The sequence below is a fragment of the Apodemus sylvaticus genome, chromosome 5 (assembly GCF_947179515.1).
Source record: "Apodemus sylvaticus chromosome 5, mApoSyl1.1, whole genome shotgun sequence".
In the NCBI taxonomy this organism is placed as follows: domain Eukaryota; kingdom Metazoa; phylum Chordata; class Mammalia; order Rodentia; family Muridae; genus Apodemus; species Apodemus sylvaticus.
The window spans coordinates 21,436,935-21,462,169 of NC_067476.1; the positions used below are offsets into that span (position 1 = coordinate 21,436,935).

The 25,235-nt window shown below is 35.6% G+C and overlaps 1 protein-coding gene and 1 non-coding gene across 2 annotated transcripts in view; both read right to left on the reverse strand.

Moving 5' to 3' along the window:
• The window catches only part of Lrp1b (LDL receptor related protein 1B), a 1,719,438-nt gene that overhangs the window by 1,281,621 nt on the left and 412,582 nt on the right, over positions 1–25,235 (reverse strand). The gene's annotated exons all lie outside the window — the stretch shown is intronic.
• Positions 926–1,133, reverse strand: LOC127686620 (small nucleolar RNA U3). The gene has a single exon (XR_007978205.1). It is a non-coding gene; the product is annotated as a small nucleolar RNA U3 (small nucleolar RNA).

Genomic DNA, 25,235 nt, shown 5'->3' on the forward strand with positions numbered 1-25,235 from the left:
ATTTTCAATTAAAGTATACTCTAAGATTTTTTTCCTTGTATTTTTTTTCTTAGTGGTAATCAAAAGATTTCATAGGTTTTTCAAATGTGATAGCATTTGGTATATTTACACAATGGAGTACTATTCAGCCATTAGAAACAATGAATTCATGAAATTCGTAGACAAATGGATGGAGCTGGAGAACATCATACTAAGTGAGGTAACTCAGTCTCAAAAGATCAATCACAGTATGCACTCACTGACAAGTGGATATTAAGCTAGAAACTTGGAATACCCAAGACATAATACACATATTAAATGATGTCCAAAAAGAACAGAGGAGTGGCCCCTGGTTCTGGAAAGACTCATTGCAACAGTATAGGGGAATTCCAGAACAGGGGAGTGGGAAGGAGTAGATGGAGGAACAGGGGGAGGGAAGAGGGCTTATGTGACTTGCTGGGAGTGGGGACCCAGAAAAGGGGAAATCATTTGATATGTAAAAAAAAATACATCGAATAAAAAAAGAATATTGGAAAAATAAGAATAAAATACTTAAAATAGATTAAATGAAAGGGGGAAGGATGCTGTATAGTGAAAGCTGTTAAAATGTTCCAATGAAGACAGAAATGAATAAAAAATATATAGATGATAAAAAAGATAATCTAAAAAAATCAATGTATAGCTACAATGATATTAACTTGGTCATTATGCATACATGTATATTCACCTACTCACATCAGTTTTCATGCTCCACTTTAGCTGAGCTCATCTGTGTTACTTTGGCTTGTTGGAAATAAATACTTGATTAAAGATCACAATAATCAAAAAGATTGTGTCTTATTCTGTTAGTAACATATGTCTTAAAATATAAAATTTTTTTAAATACAGAATTTCTTGGGTTCTTTGTTATAAGTCAAATTTATATGATATAATTATTTTTTAAGAACCCACTCAGACTACATCTTCTCCCTCTCAACCCTCAAAAACTATCGAGAACTATCATCATTGGCAAGCAGCAGTTGCAAAGAGCAACACTAAGAGCCAGCTTCATGCTCAGGAGAGAACGTTACATCTCCTCCTTGTAGTTTCAGGTGTTCAATGTGACAGTCAGAGAAACTTCTCTAGTTACAAATGGTCCTTGAAAGTACAGTCCTGTATGATATAATTAAACTTAGTACCAATGACTGCCACTGTCTATTAATGTTTCTTTTATTAATTTTGATTGCTTTCTTGTATTCTAAATATATATTGATTGTTAAAGAGCTTATTTTGTAAAAAAAAAAATTAGCTCACCCTATTTAAAGATTTATACAGCACACTAATAATCTAAGTTAACTTTCATAAGGTTGTATGCAGTGTTACCGAGTATTATCTGGCAGTAGTTCCAAATATCCATGAATTAACTTATGTTAGTATTTGTTTATGAAGTGACTCTTATGAAGATGTGTGCCCTAATCCAGGGAAAAGAATGGGATTTGTATAAAATGTTTATTATAGACATAATATACAAAAGGGTTTAGCAATAGATAATCATAGCCTTATAGACATTTCCTGTCAAGTGGTTCTTCCTTAAGGACTTAGGCCTGAAGTCTTAAATCCATTGCATGACAAGTGATTTTTCATTGTTTCATTAAGTCAGTATTTCTCTAATAATGTCTACTATATATCAGGCACTGTGCTATTCTCAGCAAGGATAGGGAGATTCACTTCATACACCAGAATTTAAATACAACATCAATACCCATTTTCATGAAATAAATTGTGTATGAGAATAAGATAAAAAAAGAAATAGCTAATAATCTTACTTTGGAATTGTCAAAAATGAAAACAGGTTAGAATTGATTAGAATATATGGTGTGGAAATTTCAGCACAGGTTACATCTACAAACTGATCGGAAGAAAAATGAAGATATATGTGAAGCAGTGAGCAGCTTACAGGAGAGAGCAGGATGCAAACCCTCACAGATGGGGAGTTAAAGGACCAGAGAACAACAGAAGTTAATATGCACTGCAAACAGGAGTGAACAAGACTGTCTGTAACAATGGGAGTATTCATTATCAGACACTGACAGCTTCAGGATAAAAAACATAAAAGATGATGAAAGACGTTCAGGCAGTAGAATGTGGGTAATCTAATGATACCTCACTTTAAAAAGATCATTTTGGCTCTTGTCTGATGGATTGATTAGCATTAGAAAAAATTAAGTTATAGAGGGGAGTCAGTTGCCTTTTGATCTGCTTTTGGTTTAATTAGATTTCTTTGTCAGTTTGTAATATATTACAATAGGAAACCTGAGAAATGTTTGCAAGTTCAATTCTCAGTAAACTGCCATGCTCTCTAAGGAGTCAATAATTACTTGTGGAAGAAAATATCTTATGAAATGTATTTTAAATCATGGTATATTATTGGTGACATTTTCAAATATTTTGTTAATAACCTTCTAATTTAAAATGATTTTACATAGAAAAGAGTTCCTTTCATGTTTTCCAAATGCCCTATGCCTGGCTTATCTGTATGCTGCCAACCAACTTCAATAATCATGCTAAAGGCACAGTTTTGCTTTCCAGAAGACATTGTTCTATGTAATGTATGCCTTGTATTTCCTGTGTGGACAGGAACAGACCTTTTGTTAATTGCTTTTAAACTAATGAAATATTTATACAGATGGCTACAAAAATGTCATATAATTTCACATATTATTATTATTGAGCAAAAGAAATTATCTCATAAAATAATGTTTGTTACATATTTCACTAGAGTAATAGAGTAATAGCAACAGATGTTTCCTACCAAAGAAGTCTTGTACGCTCTCAGTCATAATATGAAATGCTGTGCAGTAAACGGTAGTAAAAGTTTTTTATTAGAAAATTGGATTTTGCAATAATTATAGAATCTGATGCAATGTCTCATCTGGGGTCTTACCACCCTAAATGTGCCTGATTTTTGGTTAATTTTAACTTTTTTAAAAAATATAGTACTTTATAATTTTTAAAGCTTTTTTAAAAATAATTATTTATTTACTTTATGTAAATGAGTTCACTATAGCTGCCTTCAGACACAGAAGAAGGGGGCAATGAATCCCATTACAGATGTTTGTAAGCCACCATGTGGTTGCTGGGAATTGAACTCAGGACCTTTGGAAGAGCATTCAGTACTCTTAACCACTGAGCCATCTATCCAGACTCTATTATTTTTAAAGTATTTGGTGCAATGTTATTTGAGCATATTTATTCTCTACTTCTTCCCTTATGTCCTCTCAAATCCATCTTCGTATCTCTTCCCCTGAACTTACATTCTTCTTGTTTTCAATAAGGTTTCAGGAGCTCATGAGTGCAGAGCCACACACAAAGCATCATCAACCAACCACAGTCCTCACGGAGGAAAACAGACTTTGTGGAAGCAGAAGTAGCTTTGAGATTAAGGTTACTTCTTGCTCTTGTAGAGGATGAAGGTTTGGCTCTCAGCACAGATAAGACAGTTTACAACCCCCTGTAACTTCAGTTCCTGGGAACCTAAACACTCTTCAGTTCTGAGGATACAAGATATATATATGCATATGTATACATCCAGATAAAAACAGTCACATACATTAATTATGCTAAATAATTAATATATAAAACTAAATTTCTGTGTGCTGAGGGTCAACTTCTGACTCTTTCACTGTTCTGTGCTAAAATATTGACTGACTATACTTTATGCACATCCGTTGGTACACAAACACAGCTGCTATTATTTCATGAGTACAGCAGTCTTGTAACATTAAGAAGACACCATATCACTCTAGTCCTCCAAGACTCTGCCCTTTCCAATCATTTTAACCCCTTTTCTACAATAGTTCCAGAGATTTTGAAAGGGATCTAGTACAGGTATTTCATTTTTAGCTGGCAACATATTCCTTGGCTTCAGACCAGTTGTTGATCTGTGATAAGGAGTCCTGAGATCTGCACTAATCTATAGGTAGAAATAAAGGTATATAGAAGGCAATTTCATACTGCATCCATTTAGAGAAGGAAGAGGAAGAAGGACATGCCTGGGGCCTAGAAGATCACAACAAAAGATTCTTAACCAGAATTATAGTTCCATGCATGGGTTTCTGTTTATGGATCAGGACTTTATAACACTCATGCTACTGTTACACCAATAAGAATGTTTAACCATGGTATTAATTATGTAGTTACAGATATCACAAGACTCCTCACATAGATTCTCATAAAATATATATGTATACATATTATATATGTTACTCTTTAGATATCATCCTGAGTGAGATAACCCAAACATAAAAGAGCACACTTGGTATACACTCACAGATAAGTGGATATTATCCCCAAAATTCTGAATACCCAAGATACAACTTACAGACTACATGAAGCTCAAGAAGAAAGAAGACCACAGTGAAGGCACTTTGCTCCTTCTTAGAAAATGGACAAAATACTCACAGGAGCAAATATAGGGACAAAGTGCAGAGCTGAGACTGAAGGCAAGGCTATATAGAGACTGTCCCACCTGGGGATTCATCCCAGGTTCAGTGCCCAAACTCGAATACTATTGTGGATGCTAAGAAAGGTTTAGTGAAAGGATCCTGATAGAGATGTCTCCTGAGAGGCTCTGTCAGAGCCTTAAAAATACAGAGTTGAATGCTTGTAGCCAAAAATTGCATTGAGTGCAGGGTCCCCAATAGAGGAGTTAGAGAAAGGACTAGAGGAGCTGAAAAAGTTTACAGCACCATAGGAAGAGCAGCAGTATCAACCAACCCGACCCCCCCCCCCCCCGCAGAGCTCACAGGAACTAAGTCACCAAGCAAGAAGTACACATGGCTCCAACTGCATTTGCAGCAGAGGATGGCCTTGTCAGGCATCAATGGGAGGAGAGGCTCTTGGTCCTATGAAGGATTGATAGATGCCCCAGCATAAGGGAAGAGAAGGGGAGAAGGCAGGAGGTGGTGGGTTTGTGGAAGGATACCTTCATAGAATCAGGGGGAGGAGAGATCAGAAAGGGATTTCTGGAAAGGTGGAAAACCGGGGTAAGGGGATAACTATTAAAATGTAAATAAATTTTAAAAATAAATTTTTTAAAAAAGAATTTTTAACATGTATCAAATGCATTTTGATTTTCAATTCTGTTCCATTGATCAACGTTTCTGTCTCTGTACCAGTACCATGCAGTTTTTTATCACTATTGCTTTGTAGTAAAGTTTGAAGTTAGGGATGGTGATTCCTGCTGAAGTTCTTTTATTGATTAGAATTGTTTTCACTATTCAGGGTTTCTTTTTTCACTTTTCAGATAAATTTGAGAATTGCTTTTTTCATGTCTTTGAAGAATTGTGTTGGGATTTGGAGAGAGATTGAATTGAATCTATAGATTGCCTTTGGAAAGATGGCCACTTTTACTATGTTAATTCTGCCAATCCCATGAGCATGGGTGATCTCTCCATTTTCTGAGATCTTCTTCAATTTCTTTCTTGAAAGACTTGAAATTATTGTCATACAGGTCTTTCACTTGTTTGCTTAGAGTTACCAGAAGATATTTTATATTTTGTAGTTATTGTGAAGTGTGTTGTTTCCCTAATTTCTTTCTAGCCTGTTTATCCTTTGCATAAAGGAAGACTACTGATTTATTTGATATAATTTTATATTTGGCTACTCTGCTGAAGTTGCTTATGAGCTGGAGAAGTTATATGGTAGAAATTGTGGGGTCAATTATGTATACAAATATCATCTGCAAATAGTGATACCTTTATTTTTTCTTTGCCACTTTGTATCTGCTTGATCTCTCTTTGTTGTCTTATTGTTCTAGCTAGCACTCTGAGTACCATATTCACTAGATATGGGGAGAGTGGACATCCTTGTCCTAGATTTCAGTGGGATTGCTTCAAGTATGTCTCCATTTAATTTGATATTGGCTGTTGGTTTTCTGAAGAACTCATAATAAAACCACACACTTATGGACACTTGAACTTTGACAAAGAAACTGAAAATATACAATGGAAAATACAAAGCATCTTCACTAAATGGTGCTTGTTTAACTGGCTATCTGTATTTAGAAAAATGAAAAGAGACCCATATTTGTCATCTTGCACAAAGCTCAATTTCAAGTAGATCAAAGACCTCAACATAAAACCTGATACACTGAAACTATTACAAGAGAAAGTGGGAAAGAGCCATGAACTCATTGGCACAGGGGGACATTTTATAAACAGAACTGTGATGGCTTCTGCTCTAAAATCAGGAATTGATAATGGAACCTCATGAAACTGGAAAGCATCTGTAAGGCAAAGATCGGCAATCTACAGATTGGGAAAAAAATCTTCACTTAACCCACATCCAGTAGAGAGCTAATATTCAAAATATATAAAGCACTCAAGAAACTAATCACCAAAAAAAAAAAAAAAAACCAAACAAACAAACAAAAAAAACCAAATAACACAATCAAAAAATGTGGTATAGAACTAAACTGAGATTTCACAACTGAGAAATCCCAAATGTATGAGAAACACCTAAAGAAATGTTCAAAGTCCTTTGTCGAAGATCAAGTGACCATAGGTGTGTAGGTTCATTTCTGGGTCTTCAATTCTATTCCATTGATCTGCCTGCCTGTCACTGTACCAATACCATGCAGTTTTTAGCACTATTGCTCTGGAGTACTGCTTGAGATCCAGGATACTGATTCCCCCAGAAGTTCTTTTTCTGTTGAGAACAGTTTTAGCTATCTTGGGTTTTTGTTATTCCAGATGAATTTGAGAATTGCTCTTTCAAACTCTATGAAGAAATAAGTTGGGATTTTGATGGGGATTGCTTTTAATCTGTATATTGCTTTTGGCAAGATGGCCATTTTTACTATATTAATCCTGCTAATCCACGAGCATGGAAGATTTTTCCATTTTCTGAGGTCTTCTTCAATTTCTTTCTTTAGAGACCTGAAGTTCTTCTCATACAGATCTTTCACTTGTTTGGTTAGAGTCACACCAAGATACTTCATATTGTTTGTGGTTATTGTGAAGGGTGTCATTTCCCTAATTTCTTTCACAGCCTGCTTATCCTTTGAGTATAGGAAGGCTATATATTTGCTTGAGCTAATTTTATATCCAGCCACTTTGCTGAAGTTTTTATTAGCTGTACATGTTCTTTGGTGGAGTTTTTTTGAGTCACTTAAGTATGCTATCATATCATCTGCGAATAGTGATAGTTTGACTTCTTCCTTTCCAATTTGTATCCCTTTGACCTCCTTATGTTGTCTAATTGCTCTAGCTAGAACTTCAAGTACTATATTGAAAAGATATGGAGAGAGGGGAGCAGCCTTATCTAGTTGCTGATTTTAGTGGGATTGCTTCAAGTTTCTCTCCATTTAGTTTAATATTGATTACCAGTTTGCTGTATATTGCTTTTACTATGTATAGGTATGGGCCTTGAACCATCCAGTGGAAAAAAGATAGCCTTTTCAAGAAATGTTGCTAGCTCAACTGGAGGTCAGTATGCAGAAGAATGCAAATCGATCCATTCTTATATCCTTGTACTAAGCTTAACTCCAAGTGGATCAAAGACCTCCACATAAAACCAGACATACTGAAACTAATAGAAAAGAAAGTGGGGAAGACCCTTGAGGAAATAGGCACAGGATAAAATTTCCTGAACAGAACACCAATAGCTTATGCTCTAAGATCAAGAATTGATAAATGGGACCTCATAAAATTACAAAGTTTCTGTAAGGCAAAGGACACTGTCAAAAGGACAAAATGGCAACCAAAAAATTTGGAAAAGATCTTCACCAACCTACATCCAACAGAGGACTAATATCCAAAAATACAAAGAACTCAAGAAGTTAAACTACAGAGACCCAAATAACCCTATTAAAAATGGGGTACAGAGCTAAACAAAGAATTTTCACCTGAAGATTTTTGAATGGCTGAGAAGCATCTTAAGAAATGTTCAACATCATTAGTCATTAGGGAAATGCAAATCAAAACAACCCTGAGATTTCACTTCACACCAGTCAGAATGGCTAACATTAAAACCTCAGGAGACAGCAAGTGTTAGCAAGGATGTGGAGAAAGAGAAACACTCCTCCACTGCTGGTGGCATTGCAAGCTGGTACAACCACTCTGGAAATCAGTCTGGCGATTCCTCAGAAAACTGGGCATGACACGTCCAGAGGACTCTGCTATATCTCTCCTGGGCATATACCCAGAAGATTTCCTGGCATGCAATAAGGACACATTCTCCACTATGTTCATAGCAGCCTTATTTATAATAGCCAGAAACTGGAAAGAACCCAGATGTCCCTTAATGGAGAAATGGATACAGAAAATGTGGTTTATTTACACAATGGAATACTACTCAGCAATTAAAAACAATGAATTCATGAAATTCTTAGACAAATTGTTGGAACTGGAAAACATCATCCTAAGTGAGGTAACCCAATCACAAAGGCACACATATGGAATGCAGTCACTGATAAGTAGATATTAGCCCAGAAGCTTGGAATACCCAAGACACAATTAACATATCAAATGATTCTCAAGAAGAAGGAAGGAGAGGGCCCTGGTCATGGAAAAGTTTGATGCAGCAATGAGGGGGTTACCAGGACAGAAAAGTGGGAGGGAGTTGATTGGGGGAAAGGATGGAGGGAAGAAGGCTTATGGGACTTATAGGAAGGTGGGAACCTGGAATGGGGAAATGATTTGAAATCATTTGTAAATGATGTAAATCAAATGTAAAGAAAGAAGTAGAAAATAAAATAAAAATAAAATAGAAATGTTCAATGTTCTTCATGATTAGAGAAATGCAAATCAAAGTGATCCCGAGATTCTACCTTACACTAATCAGAATGGCTAAGATGAAAACCTCAGGTAATGACATATGTTGGAAAGATGTGGAGAAAGGGGAGTAGAATTCCCTTGCTGTGGGATTTCTAGCTGGTACAACCACTCTGGGAATCAGTCTGGAGGTTCCTCAGAAAATTAAAAAGAGTTCTACCTGAAGACCCAGTTATACCACTCTTGAGAATATGCACAACGGATATCCCACCATGCCACAGGAGTACACATTCCACCATGTTTATAGCGGTCTTATTTGTGATAGGCAGAAGCTATAAACTGTCCATATGTCCCACATCAGGAGAATGGATACAGAAAACGTGGTTCATTTACACAATGAATTCAAGGATTAAGAGCAAGGATATCCTGAGTTTTGCAGGCAAATGGATGGAACTAGAAAATATCTTCCTGAGTGAGGTTACTCAGACCCCAAAAGGACATGCATGGTATGTACTCACTAATAAATGGATGCTAGCCAAGAAAAAATAGTACAGAGTACCCAAGTCACAGTCCATAGAACTCAAAAATGTCAACAAGCTGAATTGCCCAAGGGAGGACAGCTCAGTCCCACTTGGCAGGAAGGAGAAAGCAATCATAAGTGGAGAGGGAGGGAGGGACCTGGGATGGAAAGTGGGGAGGGGAACCTGATCTGGTACTGGGTGAGAGAAAAGGTCTGAGAAAGAATAGAAACAGGAAACCTCAGGAGTTAGGAGGTTGGGAGACCCTTCAGAATGCCCCAGAGATCTGGCAGGTGAGAGACTCACAGGACTCAAAGGGAGGATCTTAGATGAAATGCCTGACAGTAGGGACAAGGAACTTACAGAGCCCACCTTCAGCAGGAGGACAGGGTATGAAATGACAGAGATGGGAGAGCATCCCATATTCACAACTCTGACCCATAATTGTTCCTGTCTGAAAGAAATACTGGGATGGAAATGGAGAGGAGACTGAAGAAAAGAAGGACCAGCAACAGGTTCAAAGTGAGATCCAGCTCAAGGGGAGACTGCAAGGCCTGACACTATACTGAGGCTATGGAGTGCTCACAGACTGGGTCCTAGCATGGCTGTACTATAGAAGACCCAACAAGCAGCTGAGTCAGATGGAGATGTTTGCATCCAACCAATGGATAGAAGTGGCTGACCTTTGTTGTTGAATTAGCGAAGACTGGAAAAAGCTGAAGAGAAAGGGCAATCCTGTAGGAGGACCAGCAGTCTCAATTAATCTGGACCCTCAAGGTTTCTTATATACTGGACCACTAAACAGGCAACATACACCAGGTGGCATGAGTCCCCCAACATGCATACAGTAGAGATCTGCAGGCTCTATGTTCATTCTGGGGTGATGCACCTAACCCTCAAGAGACTGGAGGCCCCAGGGAGTTCAGGTAGGATGGGCGTGGGGACATCCATGCGAAGACAGGGGGTGGGTCTGGGATGTGGAACAGTCAGAGGTTGTACAGGGGTGGGGGTAATAAAATATGGAGAGTAAAAATTAATTAATTAATTAATAAGAGAATGTATTTAGATCATATATGTTCCCAACTACCCACTCTGATAGTTTTACTTGCAGCCTCTATCCTAACCCCCCCCCCCCACCTCTCAACTATAACCCACTGAGCCCAAATAAGATACAGATATACAGGACTAGTCACTGTAGAATCTGCATACCCACCAAAGAACCATACCTGAGAAACATTTTCTCTGTTTACTTTCCAGGCAGGCCACCATCTGCTTGTCACTCCTTAACCAGAGGTAGGTCATCAACAGCAGCATAGTCTTAATTTCCTCACGTAGCTCATCATCAGTAGTAAAATAATATATAAAACTTTAATACATCTTTATCATCTTGTTATTGAAATGCCTTCTGGGAATTCTAAGCTTTCAAAGATATTCCCCATCTTTCAAGAGTTCCACTGAAATCTGATTTATTTATAAAGATGATCAATATTGTATGGCAAATTTTATGTTCTATTTGGATGTCTTCTTGGAAAGTTGATATATTTAGACAAAGTACCATGAAGCACTAACTGTAGTGAATAGATGAGTAAGTTTGACCTTGTGACCATATGTACCAATCTGCCATCTATAAGAATTATGACTCTTTATTTCATATAAGTTTATTATTTTCCAAATGGAACATTCCTGAGAACTGTCAAATTTTTAATCATGCTTAATTGATGAGTGGTGAGATAATAGCAGTATTGCAACTAATTTACATTTATTTTATAGACTTATTTTGAACATGGAAGATAAATTAGACATTAACATTCAAATATCAGGCCAGGATCAAAATTAATGAACAAAAGAAAATATAACCCCAGTAACTGATATTATAAAATGCATACTCCTAGAATTTAAATGAATTTTTTAATTAATGAGAATTATTTGAGAAAATGTCATATTATTGACCTCAATTTTTCTACATTTTATGCCTTTCATTCAGATAATTTCCAGTCCCTGTGTAAAGGGTACATCTTATAATTTTTGATGACTCATATTTAGAAAAACAAGTTTAAGGTTCTGATATTACCTGAAATAACACCATATCAAGACAAACTTTCCATATACAATAGACCCTGGAACAACTAATCTTGAAAATCAGACTATAAATGCGAGTATTTGTCCAGCTTTGCCTATGTTGAATTCATCTCAAAGTTTATATCAGAAACAATATCTCGGAAGGAGGCAGAGAAAGGTTTATTCAGATATTATGTTATTAGACAGTAGGCAGAGAAACAATGAAATCAGAAAGACAAAACATAAGGTTATTAATCATGGAGAGCTATTTGGTTTATTTTAACAGTGTTTTTTATGATCCTATTAATTAAATGTTATCTAATTCAAGAAAACTACTTTGTATAAGCAGCAATACATTCTCATATTATGCACTGATTGTTTCAGATGGTTATCTGAACATGTTTGCACATGACCTTTTATACTGGTCGATTAGCTTTATAAAAATATTCAGAATACTGTGGTTCTATTGCTTTCACTTAAAAGAAAATATAATATTGTATAGTAACAAAATAAACATAATGCATGAATTCTTCTTCATTTTAAAAATATTAGAACATTGCTATTTCTGTTTCAAATAGAGATTAAAACCCAAATTCAATTATGCTTTTTTGTTTCCTTCCTTTTGGCTTAGAATAGGAATAACTTCCATATATTATTATAATTACAAGAATCATCATTTAATTGAATATAATGAAGATTTCTATTTACTTTTAACTAATTTAATTTATTTTTAACTAATATGTGTGTGTGTGTGTGTGTGTTTGTGTGTGAGAGAGTATTCATTGTAAAATGAGGGTAAACATGTATGGTTACCTACTTTCTAAAATATACTTAGCATTCCATGAAAAACATAGCCAAATTTTTGTTTGAGACATATGGCACAAAAATTGCATATCTACAGTCACTGTCTTGTACAATAGTGTAGTAGAAATTTGCACTCTTAGCTATATATTCTGTTGTCCCCTCAAATAAACCTTCTCTATCCCCATTTCTTCTATGATTCTGTACTCTCCTTTATATACAGTTTTTATGAGATAAATATTTCTAAACTTGTGAATCTTAGTCAGATTTAATAATAGAAAATATGATCAGTTGAGGCTTGAAGCTGATATCCTACTCTGTACTTTGCCTGGTTGTTTCACCTGCTTTTATAAGAACAATGTAACAGACAACGGTACCTACTTTGGATTTCCCATGAAACAAGTTGTATAACCTACCTAATATGTAGGCATAATCCTAAAACATCTGTTCTTCTAAACCGTATCCCAGAATAATGCAATGGGTAAATGTTTTATATGATAATACATTCTGAAAACAGTACATAGGTTGAAAACAATCTTATAAGGCAAATATTCACCATTACTATCATTAGAAACATTGCAAGTTCAGTGGCTCCTGATGAACGGAGCAAGAAGGATTGTAGTAGCCACAGGTGTAAAGGACACCACAAGAAAACCCAAAGAATCAATAAACCTGGATACATACGGAACACTGAGACTGAACCAAAATCAGGGAGTTTGCATGAGTGTAACCTAGGTCCTTCCTCTATATGCTATAGTTTTCTGGCTTGGTATTTTTATGGGACTCTTAATGGAGAGAAATGAAAACTGTTTCTGACAATTTTGCCTTCTTTTTGATCTTTTGTCCTCCTTTTGAGTTCCCTCATCCACCCACCCTTTATACAAGGAGAGGTGCCTATTACTTTAGCAACTTGATATGCCATGTTTGGCTGCTCTCCCTGGAAGGCCAGGTCTTTTCTGAAAAGAAATGGAGGAGTAGATTGTCATGAAGGAGGTAGAAGAGATGAAGGAGGTGAGGCTGTAAGAAGGGAAGAGAAAATGGAGTAAGAGTATAATATATGAGAAGATAAATTAATAAAAACAAAGGAAGAAAAATATAAAGGTAAAAAGAGAATAAGCATGGATATAAGCTGATGGTTCTTTTTGTAGTGATGTTTGCGTTACCGTGTGTTATCTAGATCAGCTGGACTCAGGAAAGCTTTATCCCTAGCAAAATCCTGTTAGAGAATTCTGCACAGTATCCTCTTTTCCCATGTGTTATTTTCTGTTATACAAAATAGCAACATCTTTTAGATAGAGACAAGGACAGAAAACAGACAGATTCAGAAAGCAGCACTCAGTAAAGGACAAATGCACCAGACAGGTAAGGGATAGAAGACAATTTAGAATGCAGTGAGAGTAAGTAGAAAATTCAAATCTGGACATACTTTTAGTGAAACTATTCCATAAGAAAGTGCTTTTAATTCTCTCTCTCACTGCAGAGCACCACTTGTGTATACATTGAGAATATTTGTAATGAATTTAAATCTACACAAAAATAAAGGAGGAAATGGTGTATTAAAATACTGATAGAATAAAAATTATATACATTCTACTTTAAATGATATGTTGTCAATATCATAAAAATGGCACATATGTCCTATTCAATATAATACTTGATATTTTTTGCTAGAGCAATAAACACAGGCAAAAATCAAATTGACTCAAATAGGAAAAGAAGTCAGAGTATACATGTTATCACATGATAAAAATGACATATTAAAAACCCTTGAATCCACAACAAAATCCTTCTAGAACTAATTAACAAATTCAGTTATGCAGCAATATTAAGTTAAAATAAAACCAGTAGTCTTTCTATATGTCAGTAACACTGGGTTAAAAATCAAGGAAACTATCTGATTCATGATAATTGAAAATAACAAAAGCAATAAAATAAATAAAGAAAAAAATAAAAAGTGCTTCAGAGGATTGCCTTGTCTGATAACAATGGGAAGGAGGCCCTTAGCTCTGTGGAAGCTTGATGCCCCAGCCTAAGGGGATGCTAAAGAGTTGGGGAAGGAGTGGCTGAGTGGGTGGGGGAGCACCCTTCTAGAGCCAAAGAGGAGGGAGAATAGGATGGGGCATTTGCAGAGGAGAGACCATGAAGGAAGACAGCATTAGAAATGTAAATAAATAAAATATAAAAATGAAATAAAGAAAATGAGAGAGACAGACAGGGAGGGAGGAAAGAGGGAAGAAAGGAAGGAAGGAAGAAAGAATGAAAGAAAAAGAAAGAAAGAAAGAAAGAAAGAAAGAAAGAAAGAAAGAAAGAAAGAAAGAAAGAAAGAAAGAAAGAAAGAAAGAAAGAAAGAGAAAGAAAGAAAACTCAAACAAACACAAAAGTTATAGAAGCTATCTCAGCAAGCAGACATGACAACTAAATATCTCCCCAATCCTGGACGCGTTCCAGATATAGAAAGAGTGCACAGTAAAAATGAAGGAATTCTGGATGAAGTTGGGCTGTAGTTCCAGAGATGCGTTCCAGATACAGAAAGACAAATGGATAATGGATATATTTAAATATTCAAATTATTAGAATCTTTTCACTCCATCACATGTAGTCATGGTAACTGTCACTTAAAAATCAAATGACAACAAATAGTGGTAAGAGTGTTGGGAACGAGTAACCCATATTAATTTTGGGTGGAAATGTAAACTGGTAGAGCTACTATAGGAGTCAATGTGGGGCTTCTGTAAAAAGCCATACACAAGTCTGCATTTCATCCAGCTATTGTAACGCTGCACTTATACCCAGAGGACTCAATATTTTATCCCAGAAATACTTGGTCATCCATGTTCATTGCTACTCTATTCACAATAGCTTGCAAATGGATACAGCATAGGTGTGTTTCAACTAGTGAACAAATAATGAAAATGAGGTATTTATATGCAACAAAATTTTATTTGGTTGTAAAAACTATACAAATTTCAGATAAATGTGTATATCTAAAAATAAATTATACTGCGTGAGGTTGCCTGCTGCAGAAAAATAATGTGTGTTCTTTCTTGTATGTGAATTCATGGTTCAAATCTTTAGATTTATGTGCTTGTTGTGGAGTACCTGTAGAAGGTAGGAAACTTGAAAGCACTGGAATATAGCGACTAGAATATAATATAATACACTGTGAAATTAAATAAATGGGCAATGGCCTGGAAATAGGTAACTAGTAATCAATAAAGTGTATAGAGGAGCTGATGGACAAATGGAAAAAGTTAATCTAAATGAACACTGAGAGAAGAACTCATATGTAAACATAACTTGTTGTAAGTCAATATAATATTTGTTTTTTAAAAAATTGTGGAAAGGGAGATAATCAATAGTTAATTAATGATGCTCCAAAAAGTCAGAGATTATGAAATATAAGTCCCAGTGTAGGCATGGGGCATTTTGTCATGAATTTTTGTTTAGGTATGCCCAAAGTACCCACAAATAACAGACTCATGCCATTTTTCTTGTATTTATGCCCCTCCCCCCTGCTAGAACTAATTGATAAAACTCTATTGCTGAAGATTTCACACACTTTCATTGCAAGACACTGAGAAATCTGGTTGGACTTGACCTAAGCTTCATCTCTTATGGTTTTCTCTTATTCTCCTAGGAGAATAATACATGTTGCTGTTGTAGAAAGGGTACTAACAATCTTAGCCAACATTGAAACTCACATGCCTGGTAATATAATATCAGTCAAAAATAAAAACATCGCTGAGGAGGTCGGACCCCAGTTCAGAACTTGTGTATCTAAACTAACATGTCCTGACTACCTAATAAACATTAATGTTTATACTTATCCACAAATGCTACTTTCAACTTTAATGAGAAAAGTTTCTCTTTGCAGTGACTTGTGATGACATAATAAACACATGGCTGTTCTGGATGCTAAGATTAAGTCATGGATGAGTGATTGACCTTAAATGGAACACTTATACCATTCCTCTCAGGCTTAGCAAACATCATAGAAAATGGAAGAACAAGAATGCAAGAGTCAGAAGTCAGTGTGAAGAACAATGGAGTGCAATCTGGTTCGACGAAACCACTGAGTTCCTGATCCTACAACAGCTGAGGTTGCTCCTACTGGGCTTTACATAGCGCTGTGCCTGTCACTAATCAGTCATGTACTGTAAGAGGTGTCATAGTGTTCCAATTCTACTCCCCAAAGTACTTGTTACTGGTAGGCTCTGGGGGCAAAGCAATTATTGTCTTCAGTGGTGTAATCAAAGAGGAGCCGATGAGTCATGTGTGGACAATTCCAAACTTAAATCACCCAGAGAAGCCCTGGCTAAAACAAATGGGTCAGAAAACAAAACAAAAAGTAACATAAGTATCATTACTATAGAAAAAATCTGTCTCCTACATTAAAATAAATGAAGCCTTTTATCATATCTTGTAATCACTACCCTTTATTTTCATCTTGCCTGAAGACACTTCTCAGGGTATATCTTTGCAGGTATCCTCAGGTTTAATTGAGTGTGAAATACACACCCTTAATGTGAGCAGTAACATTATTTGAGATGGGGTTCCTGACAGGGGAAAAAATAGCTCTGCATCAACATTTATCTCTTTCTGCTTACTGACTCTTGACATAGTATGACTAACCACATTACCATTCTGCTACCACACCTTCTCTTCCATGATTGATCGTTACATCTCTCAGTGAGAAACAAAATTAATTCATCTGTTAGTACAGTTTTTACTCTCATATTTTGTCACAGTGATGAGAAAAGTAATTGATAACTTCCCATACAAGCTAACCCACTGTTGATAGTAATGTGAACTTAGTTGTGAATGCGTACATTCACTGAGATATGCTAGAGGGAGATCTAGGGATGGGAGGAACTTGAAAACATCTTTGCCCATCAAAGAATGAGATAATGTTAAGTATGCTTCAGTTTAAGGATATTTAATATTAACCAATAGGTATTGCTTGCATTTTATTTAAATTAACTAATCATAAAATGTTGTTGTCACCTGTACCAAACCTTGTATGGGGAATGGGATTTTAAAATGTGTTTTAATATCAGGAATTAATAATTGGGGGATAAGTTTTCAGATTCTGTACATATCTAAACAGCATGGGGCAGAAAGTCACAATGAATGCTTTTTACTTTTAAAGACTGAATCTAAACATAACTTTGATAGTGGGATATAAAAAACCAAAAGAGATTAAAGAATGGCTGATGATGTAGGACTTTCTTCTAGGTAATTGTGGGCTGAAAGAAAAGTGATTCCATGTGACAGTAAGAATACTTAAAGAGGTCTTTGTAAATACTATAAAAGGACTTTAATGAAAGAAAATTTTATGATCGAAAGTATAAGTGACTACTATTATACAGACATAGAGAAAGCTTTAATCTTGGGCTAGGGTCAGGATGCAGATGTTTACATACAGCAAACCAGAGAGGATAACACCATCAATGCTGAAACACAATCAATAGCCAATGACCAGTAGTTTTTCATTTGTGTAGAAAAACAGACCTTCACAGACACAGTAATGTAGATTAAAAAACAGGCACAGAAGAGCAGCTAGCCAGTCAGTCAATGCATGAGGTCCAACATCACATCACGAGCCCAATCAGATTTACCTCCAAACTGAGACCTGAGCTTCCTACACATCATAAATCAGAGACATCTTCCAAAACAAATTTATACTCCCATGGAATTGAAACTTGCATATAACTGTGCATATATAACAGTATAAACCATGGAGATAAATGCAAGTTATCAAATATGTGATTACTCTGTTATTGTTACTTCACTAAGCTTAAACTTTTTTTGATTCTTTTCTCACTTTTGTAAAGGATATCTATAAGGCATAGCTGAGTCAGCAAAGTGCTTACTATCAACACGAGAACCTGAATTTGGAACTCCAGAAGCTGTGTAAAAACTTGGCCAAGGCTAACTTGGTCTGTAAATCCAGTGCAGAGGTGAAACAGGAGCTTTCTAGTCAATCATTGCCAGGATGAATAAGAAGCTTTATGTCTCAGAGCTGTGCTGAGGAAGACATCTGGTACTTATCTCTTGTCTCCATAACCACTTATATGAAAACACACACACACACACATGTATGTATACATGTATGTATATATATATATATATATATATATATATATATATATATATATATATATATATATATATGAGTTCTATATCAGAAAGCAAAATCTCAATAGGAAATATAAAGATCATGTGGTAGAACTGGCCATCTCAGTGTGCAGGAGTCATTCAGGTGAGGAAGGAAGCAGATTAGATCCTGAGCTCATCAGGTAGTGACACTTTAAGCAAACCAAGTATTCAGGCTGAATGGCAACCTTCTACTGACACTGGTACTCAAACAAGGGCATTATGCCTGATGGAAACAGCTATCCATAAAGACTATACATACTGTAGAAATCACATTAAATGTGTTCTTTATTTCATATACAGAGAAAAAGGCCTGATATCCTTTGAAAAATAGAATATAAAATATATAAAATGTGTTTATAGATCAGATACATTAGCATTAAGTATATAAAATTCTCTATACTTTTCTTCACTTGACCCATAAAGCAATTTCAAAGGCTCAACTGAAACTGAATAACTTAGGTGCTTTTATTTGTCACCTTTAGAGGTCCTTTTGTTCATATATATATATATATATATATATGTGTGTGTGTGTGTGTGTATAACATATATGTAACATATATGTAACATATATGTAACATATATATAGCAGAGGATTGCCTTATCTAGCATCAGTGCAAGAGGAGGCACTTGGTCCTGTGGAGGTTTGATGACCCAGTGTAAGGTGATGCTATAGTAGTCAGATAGGAGTGGGTGGGTGGGTGGAGAACCCTCCTAGAGGCACAGGAGAGGTGGGATGGGATGGAGGGTTTACTGAGGGGAAACCAGGGGGTGGGGACAACACTTGAAATGTAAAATAACCAGTAGAGAAAAAGTCCTTTTACCAGAACCTCTCCCCAAAACAGTTGAGTAAATAAATGTGCATTATACTTAATAGTCACAAAATCATTTGGAAATAGGTCAGTTAGACTGTGGATGCTAATATATAGGCTGCACAGAACTTGATCTCTTATTTAAGTTCAAAGCAAAGACTCAAAATATATGAACTTTATTATTTTCATTTGGTAGAGGTGTAGAAATTGTTAGAAATAAGATTCTAGCAGTAGAAAAGATTGAGTAAACTTGTTTTGTTGAACTAGCATAGTTGGCCAGACCAGAAACAAAATCAGTCACATTCACGGTTTACTCCAAATACATCCACAGACAAGAAGCTGCTGTGCCCTTTCTGTTTGCCTACCCTACTCTATAAGTAACCTTGACTGAAAACTTAAAGTTATGTTTACTTAGTTAAATTAGGTGTTAGCTCACATATGCATCCATGTAAATTCCATTCGTGTGCATTCTCATTTTCAGAAGTGTTTTCCTTAGAGAAAATGCTACATGAAGAACATGAAAACAAAGTATTTTAGTAACCTTCATATTTAAAATAGTAAAGCAAAATATACTCAGATCTACTGCATGTTGAGAATAATTCCTATCTCAGAGGAGGGGTACTATTTACCATTTCTTTAATTACCTCAGAGTGTGAGGTGGTAGTCCACTGCATGTGCACATGGTTTCTACCCTTCAAGTTTCTGAGCCTTTTAGAAACCATGCACTGGAAGTAATGGTATGCTGTCCAGAGAGGCACCTTTTTAGAGAGGTCTAGTTAAAGAGATACTTTTAACCTGAAAGGCTTGCTTTTGAAAGTGCCTCGCATTCAGTTCATTGTTTATCCAGCTGCCATTTTTACCTTAGAAGCAGAAATGAAGAGATCAGAATGGTTCATTTTTCCCTCAACTTCTGGCCCTCATCCCTATAGAGCTACCTGAACCTAGAGAGAATTTTAAGATCTATTTACTATCTTGACAAATAAAGTAAGAGCTAAATATTTAAAGCCTTCAAGAATAAACTCCCTGTTAATTAGGTAGCATGCTTAGAACTGAAGAACAAAGATGAACTTTTAACTTTGTATTTAACTTTAATACATTGACTGCTGCTGTTTTTTAGTGAATTCTTTCCTATGCATTTTATATTCACCATGACAAGCTCCCCATTTTATAAAAATTGACCCCACTAATTGGAATTATCATTTTATTATTTCCCAGACAGATGACTGTATCAATTATGATAACAATATTTGTGTATATCATTAACAATTTGTATAGTAATAATGAAGTACATTCTATTCAGAGAAGAAAGAATGACCATGACAGACACGTGGAATGTGGAAGGGCATGTGTGAGTAGTCAGCAGATGGCAAGTGTGGCAGGAGAGAGCCAAAAAGAAACCAGCAGATAGACAGAGCAAGAGAAAGGCAATGCTATCTGAGCAGTGAGGGGCTAGGCAAGTGGTGAAACTGTGCCCTGTGGTTCATTAAATCAACTAGAATTGGTACAATTTCATTTTTTGTCTATTTTGGAAGGGCAATTTCCAAAATATACATATGTCATTTGATTCAGCATTCAACGATACTTTTATAAGCAATCTTGATGAATATAGAATGAGCAGAATTAGTTTTCTTAGCTTCATGGCGCTAATCTGACCTGTTTGGTCTGTGCCACATTCCACCTGATCCAGCACCCATCCTTTAGCAGGATGCCAGCTCATGGAGGGTACTTAAGCATACTGATTAGAGAATAGAAATAAGGGATTCTTAGTCTGACCATCGGTGAGAATATAAATTGAAACACATAAAAATATGAAGGGCTCTCAAAAATTTTTAACTATAAATTAGTATGATCCAGTGGTTTTCTGCTACACATATGTTATTTTCAGGTTCATTTCAATACCACTCCTTATAGGAAAATATGAAATCAAATGAATGGTTCATCACCATGTAATAACTGTACAAGGACTTATTTTACATGTATAATGAGTACCGCATTACCTTAAAGAAGAAGAAAATTGCATCTTTTACAACACCATCACTGAAACTAGAAGACAGTATGCCAGGTAGAGATGCACAGATCCCCATGTCCCTTTGTACCTTGCACAGTACTTGCACTACCCTTGCTTGCCAATTAACAGAGGGAGTAAAGCAAAGAACCACGAACCACACAAAAATAAGCCAGGTGTGTTATTTAGCTTTTCCTCTAGGTTAAGGGTGGGAAGCTTTAAGTGTGGAGGGATATGAAACAGGGTATTTGAAATGAAATGACTAATCAAAAGGAAGGGACATTTGAAAATGTCACATGGTGTTTTTCTTCCTTTGACATGTTGATAATGAAGACCCTGGAGGAGAGCAAATCATCACAGGCTATTATTATCTGTTTGCCCACCAGAACTCCATAACTAGATGATAAAACTTTACTGCTGAAATACTACACTTCGCAGTTGTTCATTCATAAACAAATTAAGCTGAAACTGAAACTGAAGTCTCCTTGAAGAATAGCTTCTAAAGGACCAGGAAGCATAGTTAGGCTCATGGGGTCCTAAAGTAAAGAGACCAAGAGTTTTACCTTTGTATCCTAAAACTACAGAACTAACCAGGAAGTAAGACAATGATATTAACTTTCTTAGGATAACCAATCTCTCTCTGAATTGAGTTGAGGTTTACTCCAACTGTCAGTACAGTGTGGTCAGTTAAAATTGGTTCATAGTCAGATTTTGCCATTCCAGGTATAAATCCCAAGACACACATCTCTTCTACTTCCTGTATATCCACTGTAGTGTGGCTAACTATTCTCTGATGATAGAAGATGGGAAGCAGTTTCATGGCTATCTTGAACAGAAGGGTTTGAACTGCAGGTTCTATCTGGGGATACTAACCCAATATCAAAAGTTCTATAGCTTTCTGTGAAATATAAATAAAACCAATAGCATGAAGCATACCTGATTTGAAACCTCATATTTATTATAAATCATGTATTTGAAGAAGCAGGATAATTGAACTTTTATACAAATGTTTCTTAATTTCTTGTAGGGTACTCTTCAATTTAAGACATTTACTAAATGTCTTAAACTGAATATAAGACATTTAATAAATGTCTTAAATTGAATTTAAGACATTTATTCATCGATTAATCGATTTTCTTTCCATACTCCTTAATATTCTTTGAACATAAAACTAGTCTTAAAATGACACTATTTAATTTGAAACCAGATATTAATTTCACAGAGTGAGTTTCTGCTTTGCAATTTCATCACAGGTTTTACCAAAAAAAAGAGACTAAAACTCTTTGAGTTAACCCTTTGCTCTTAACTTTGTTTTATCTCAAAATACGACATCACAAAATTTCTTCAAGAAACTGATAAATTTGATTTTTCTTGAGGATGTATGAAAAAAAGAAAACCTACAATTTGCCCTCAATTTATTACTTTATTGGAATACAGATAGAAGAAAAATGTGATCTTTGCTAAAATTGCAGGGGGTATAGAGTTCATTACACCACCAAGTCAGGTGTGTTCTCTCAAAAGCTATAAACAATTCGGTGGCATCTCGTCTCTGCCATTCTCTCTAAGGCACATTTATTTGGTGCAACATTTTATTCTGCTAAAATTAGAGTCATTCACCACCGTGTACCAGCACACTAGAGGTAGTTTCATGTAGTGAATTTAATCATAGCATACACACACACACACACACACACACACACACACACACAAATGCACATGCACACGCGCACACACACACACATGCATACACACACACATATATACACACACACACACATACACACACACACACAAATATTCTGTCCTTCCGTTCATTTAATTAATACACACATCCAAGTTAGAATTTAAGCCTATTGGGGGTACTTTTGTTACAATTTTGCTGCTACCCGTTTGTAATATAAACAACAGAATACATTCTTCTTAAGAGTTTTTGCTGCTTAGTCTAGACAAAGAAGTTTGAGATACCAGAGCAGCCACGTTTATGGGCAAAATTCCTAGGCTTAATGCAAGAACATATATTTTTCTTTGAAATTTTAAGTTGCTTTTGAAATATTTTCCAAAAATATCAGCCTTTACTGATTTCCTCAAATATAATTATAAAATTGTTAGAGCATGTAAGACTGTATTTAGAAAAGAAAACCATTTTCTTATAAAAGTGTACCATCTCTCAACAGAATTACCAGGGTAGTTTTATTAGCAGCTGTGGGAATAATTCCTGCTGCCACTGGGGCAAAAGCATAGTGAAAATGTAGTAATCTAAATGTTTAGTATTTAATGTGCTATTAAGTATGGAATTTTATCTATCTAAGAATATTTTACCTTGCTACATGTACATTAGCACTTCAATTAATAAAAGAGATTTTTGCAGATGGATAAATATAAGACTAAAATGGTTCCTTTAGGATAGTCAATGGCATCTAAAAGTAGGGAAGAACATCCTTAGTTAAACAGCAAAAATTATAAAGCTCATACTACTCATCAAGGTCTCTTTTTTCATACTGATGATACTGGAAATTAATTTGAAAATGTCTGAGGTATAGAAATTATTATTGACTTTTGGAGATGAAACTTGAATGTAAGTGTATTATGACATTTATGAGAGGGAAAATTCCTCAAAGATAAACACTCAAAGATAAATTACAGAAGAGGATGTATACAAAGGATAAACATTTCTCAAACTTTGGTGCCACACCTGGAAGAGCTCCTTGCTGATGGGAAAGTTCTTTGACCTTCACACAGCACACACATCACATCAGGTTAGAAAATACCATAGATAAATATTGCATTGTATAATAAAATTCTCTGAACACAGATGAGTGTGAATCTAAATGCCAGTGTACAATGGATATCTCACAGGTATCTATGAAACTCATTTGTTTTCCTGAGTTTATCTTGAAGCTACAGAAGTGATAATATTCTATGTAAATGTGAACTTCATATAAAATGCTGAACTCAGATCTTTAGCTTTTGAGCTAAGAAAACAGCAATGGGCATTGATAAAGCCATTACAGCAAAAAAAGATGTATTCTATTGAATTGGTTTTATTGAAGTGTAGTTAATTATTTAGTAGGCATTTGCTATGATATTAACAATGTAATTATGTAGACAGGAGACATTTTCCTTCTAAAGTTTAAGAAAAGTTACATGTGATTTATAGCGGATTAAACTTAATTAACTAAAATGAAATTTCTCAAGTAACAAAAAAATGTGATGACCTTAAGAGGGTATACACAAACACTCACCAATATAATATGTGTTATGTTGTCAATTTACTCTCCTAGATAAACATAATATCAAGTATTGTTATTGAGGAATCACAAACCAAAACCAACAACAAAATGACACTTCATAATTAATGAAAATCAAGCAAAATGATCTCTGGAATATAGGAAATATTTTAAATATATTTAAACTCTCAGACACAAAAGAACGCACAGGTATATACTCAATTATAAGTGGATATGAGCCTAAAATCTCAGAATACCCATGATACCACATGATACAACACACAGACCACATGAAGCTTAAGAAGAAGCAAGAACAAATTGTGGATGTTTCAATCATACTTAGAAGGGGGAAGAAATAATCATGGGAGGTAAGAGAAGGAGAGAAGGGAGAGGGAATAAAATTATGGCAGGATAAGTTATGGGAAGAGACAAGAGAAGTACAACGGGTCAGGAAACTGAACAGACATATGTACCAGTCATGGATAAGCAGATGGAAACAGCTACTAGAAGGTCCCAGATGCCAGGGAATCACGAGGTTCCCAGGAACCAACTGCCATGACATTAGCTGAAATTCCCAACATAGGGAAGATAGACCCTGTAGAAAGCACCTCAAGTAGATAGGCACAGCCCTCAGTTGAGGGATGTGGCCACCCTCTCATTTTAAAGATTTTTAAGCCAAAATTGCTCATATTTAAAAAAATGCAGGAACTAAGAATGGAGCAGAGACTGAAGGCACGGCCATCCAGAGATTAGTCAACCTAGGGATCCATTCCATCTACAGAAATCAAGCTCAGACACTATTGTTGATACCAAGAAGTTCTTGCTGACAAGAACATGGTATAGCAGTTCCATGAGAAGCTCTGCCAGCACCTTATCAATACCAATGCAAACCACAATTCTCACAGCAAACTACCAGACTGAGCCCA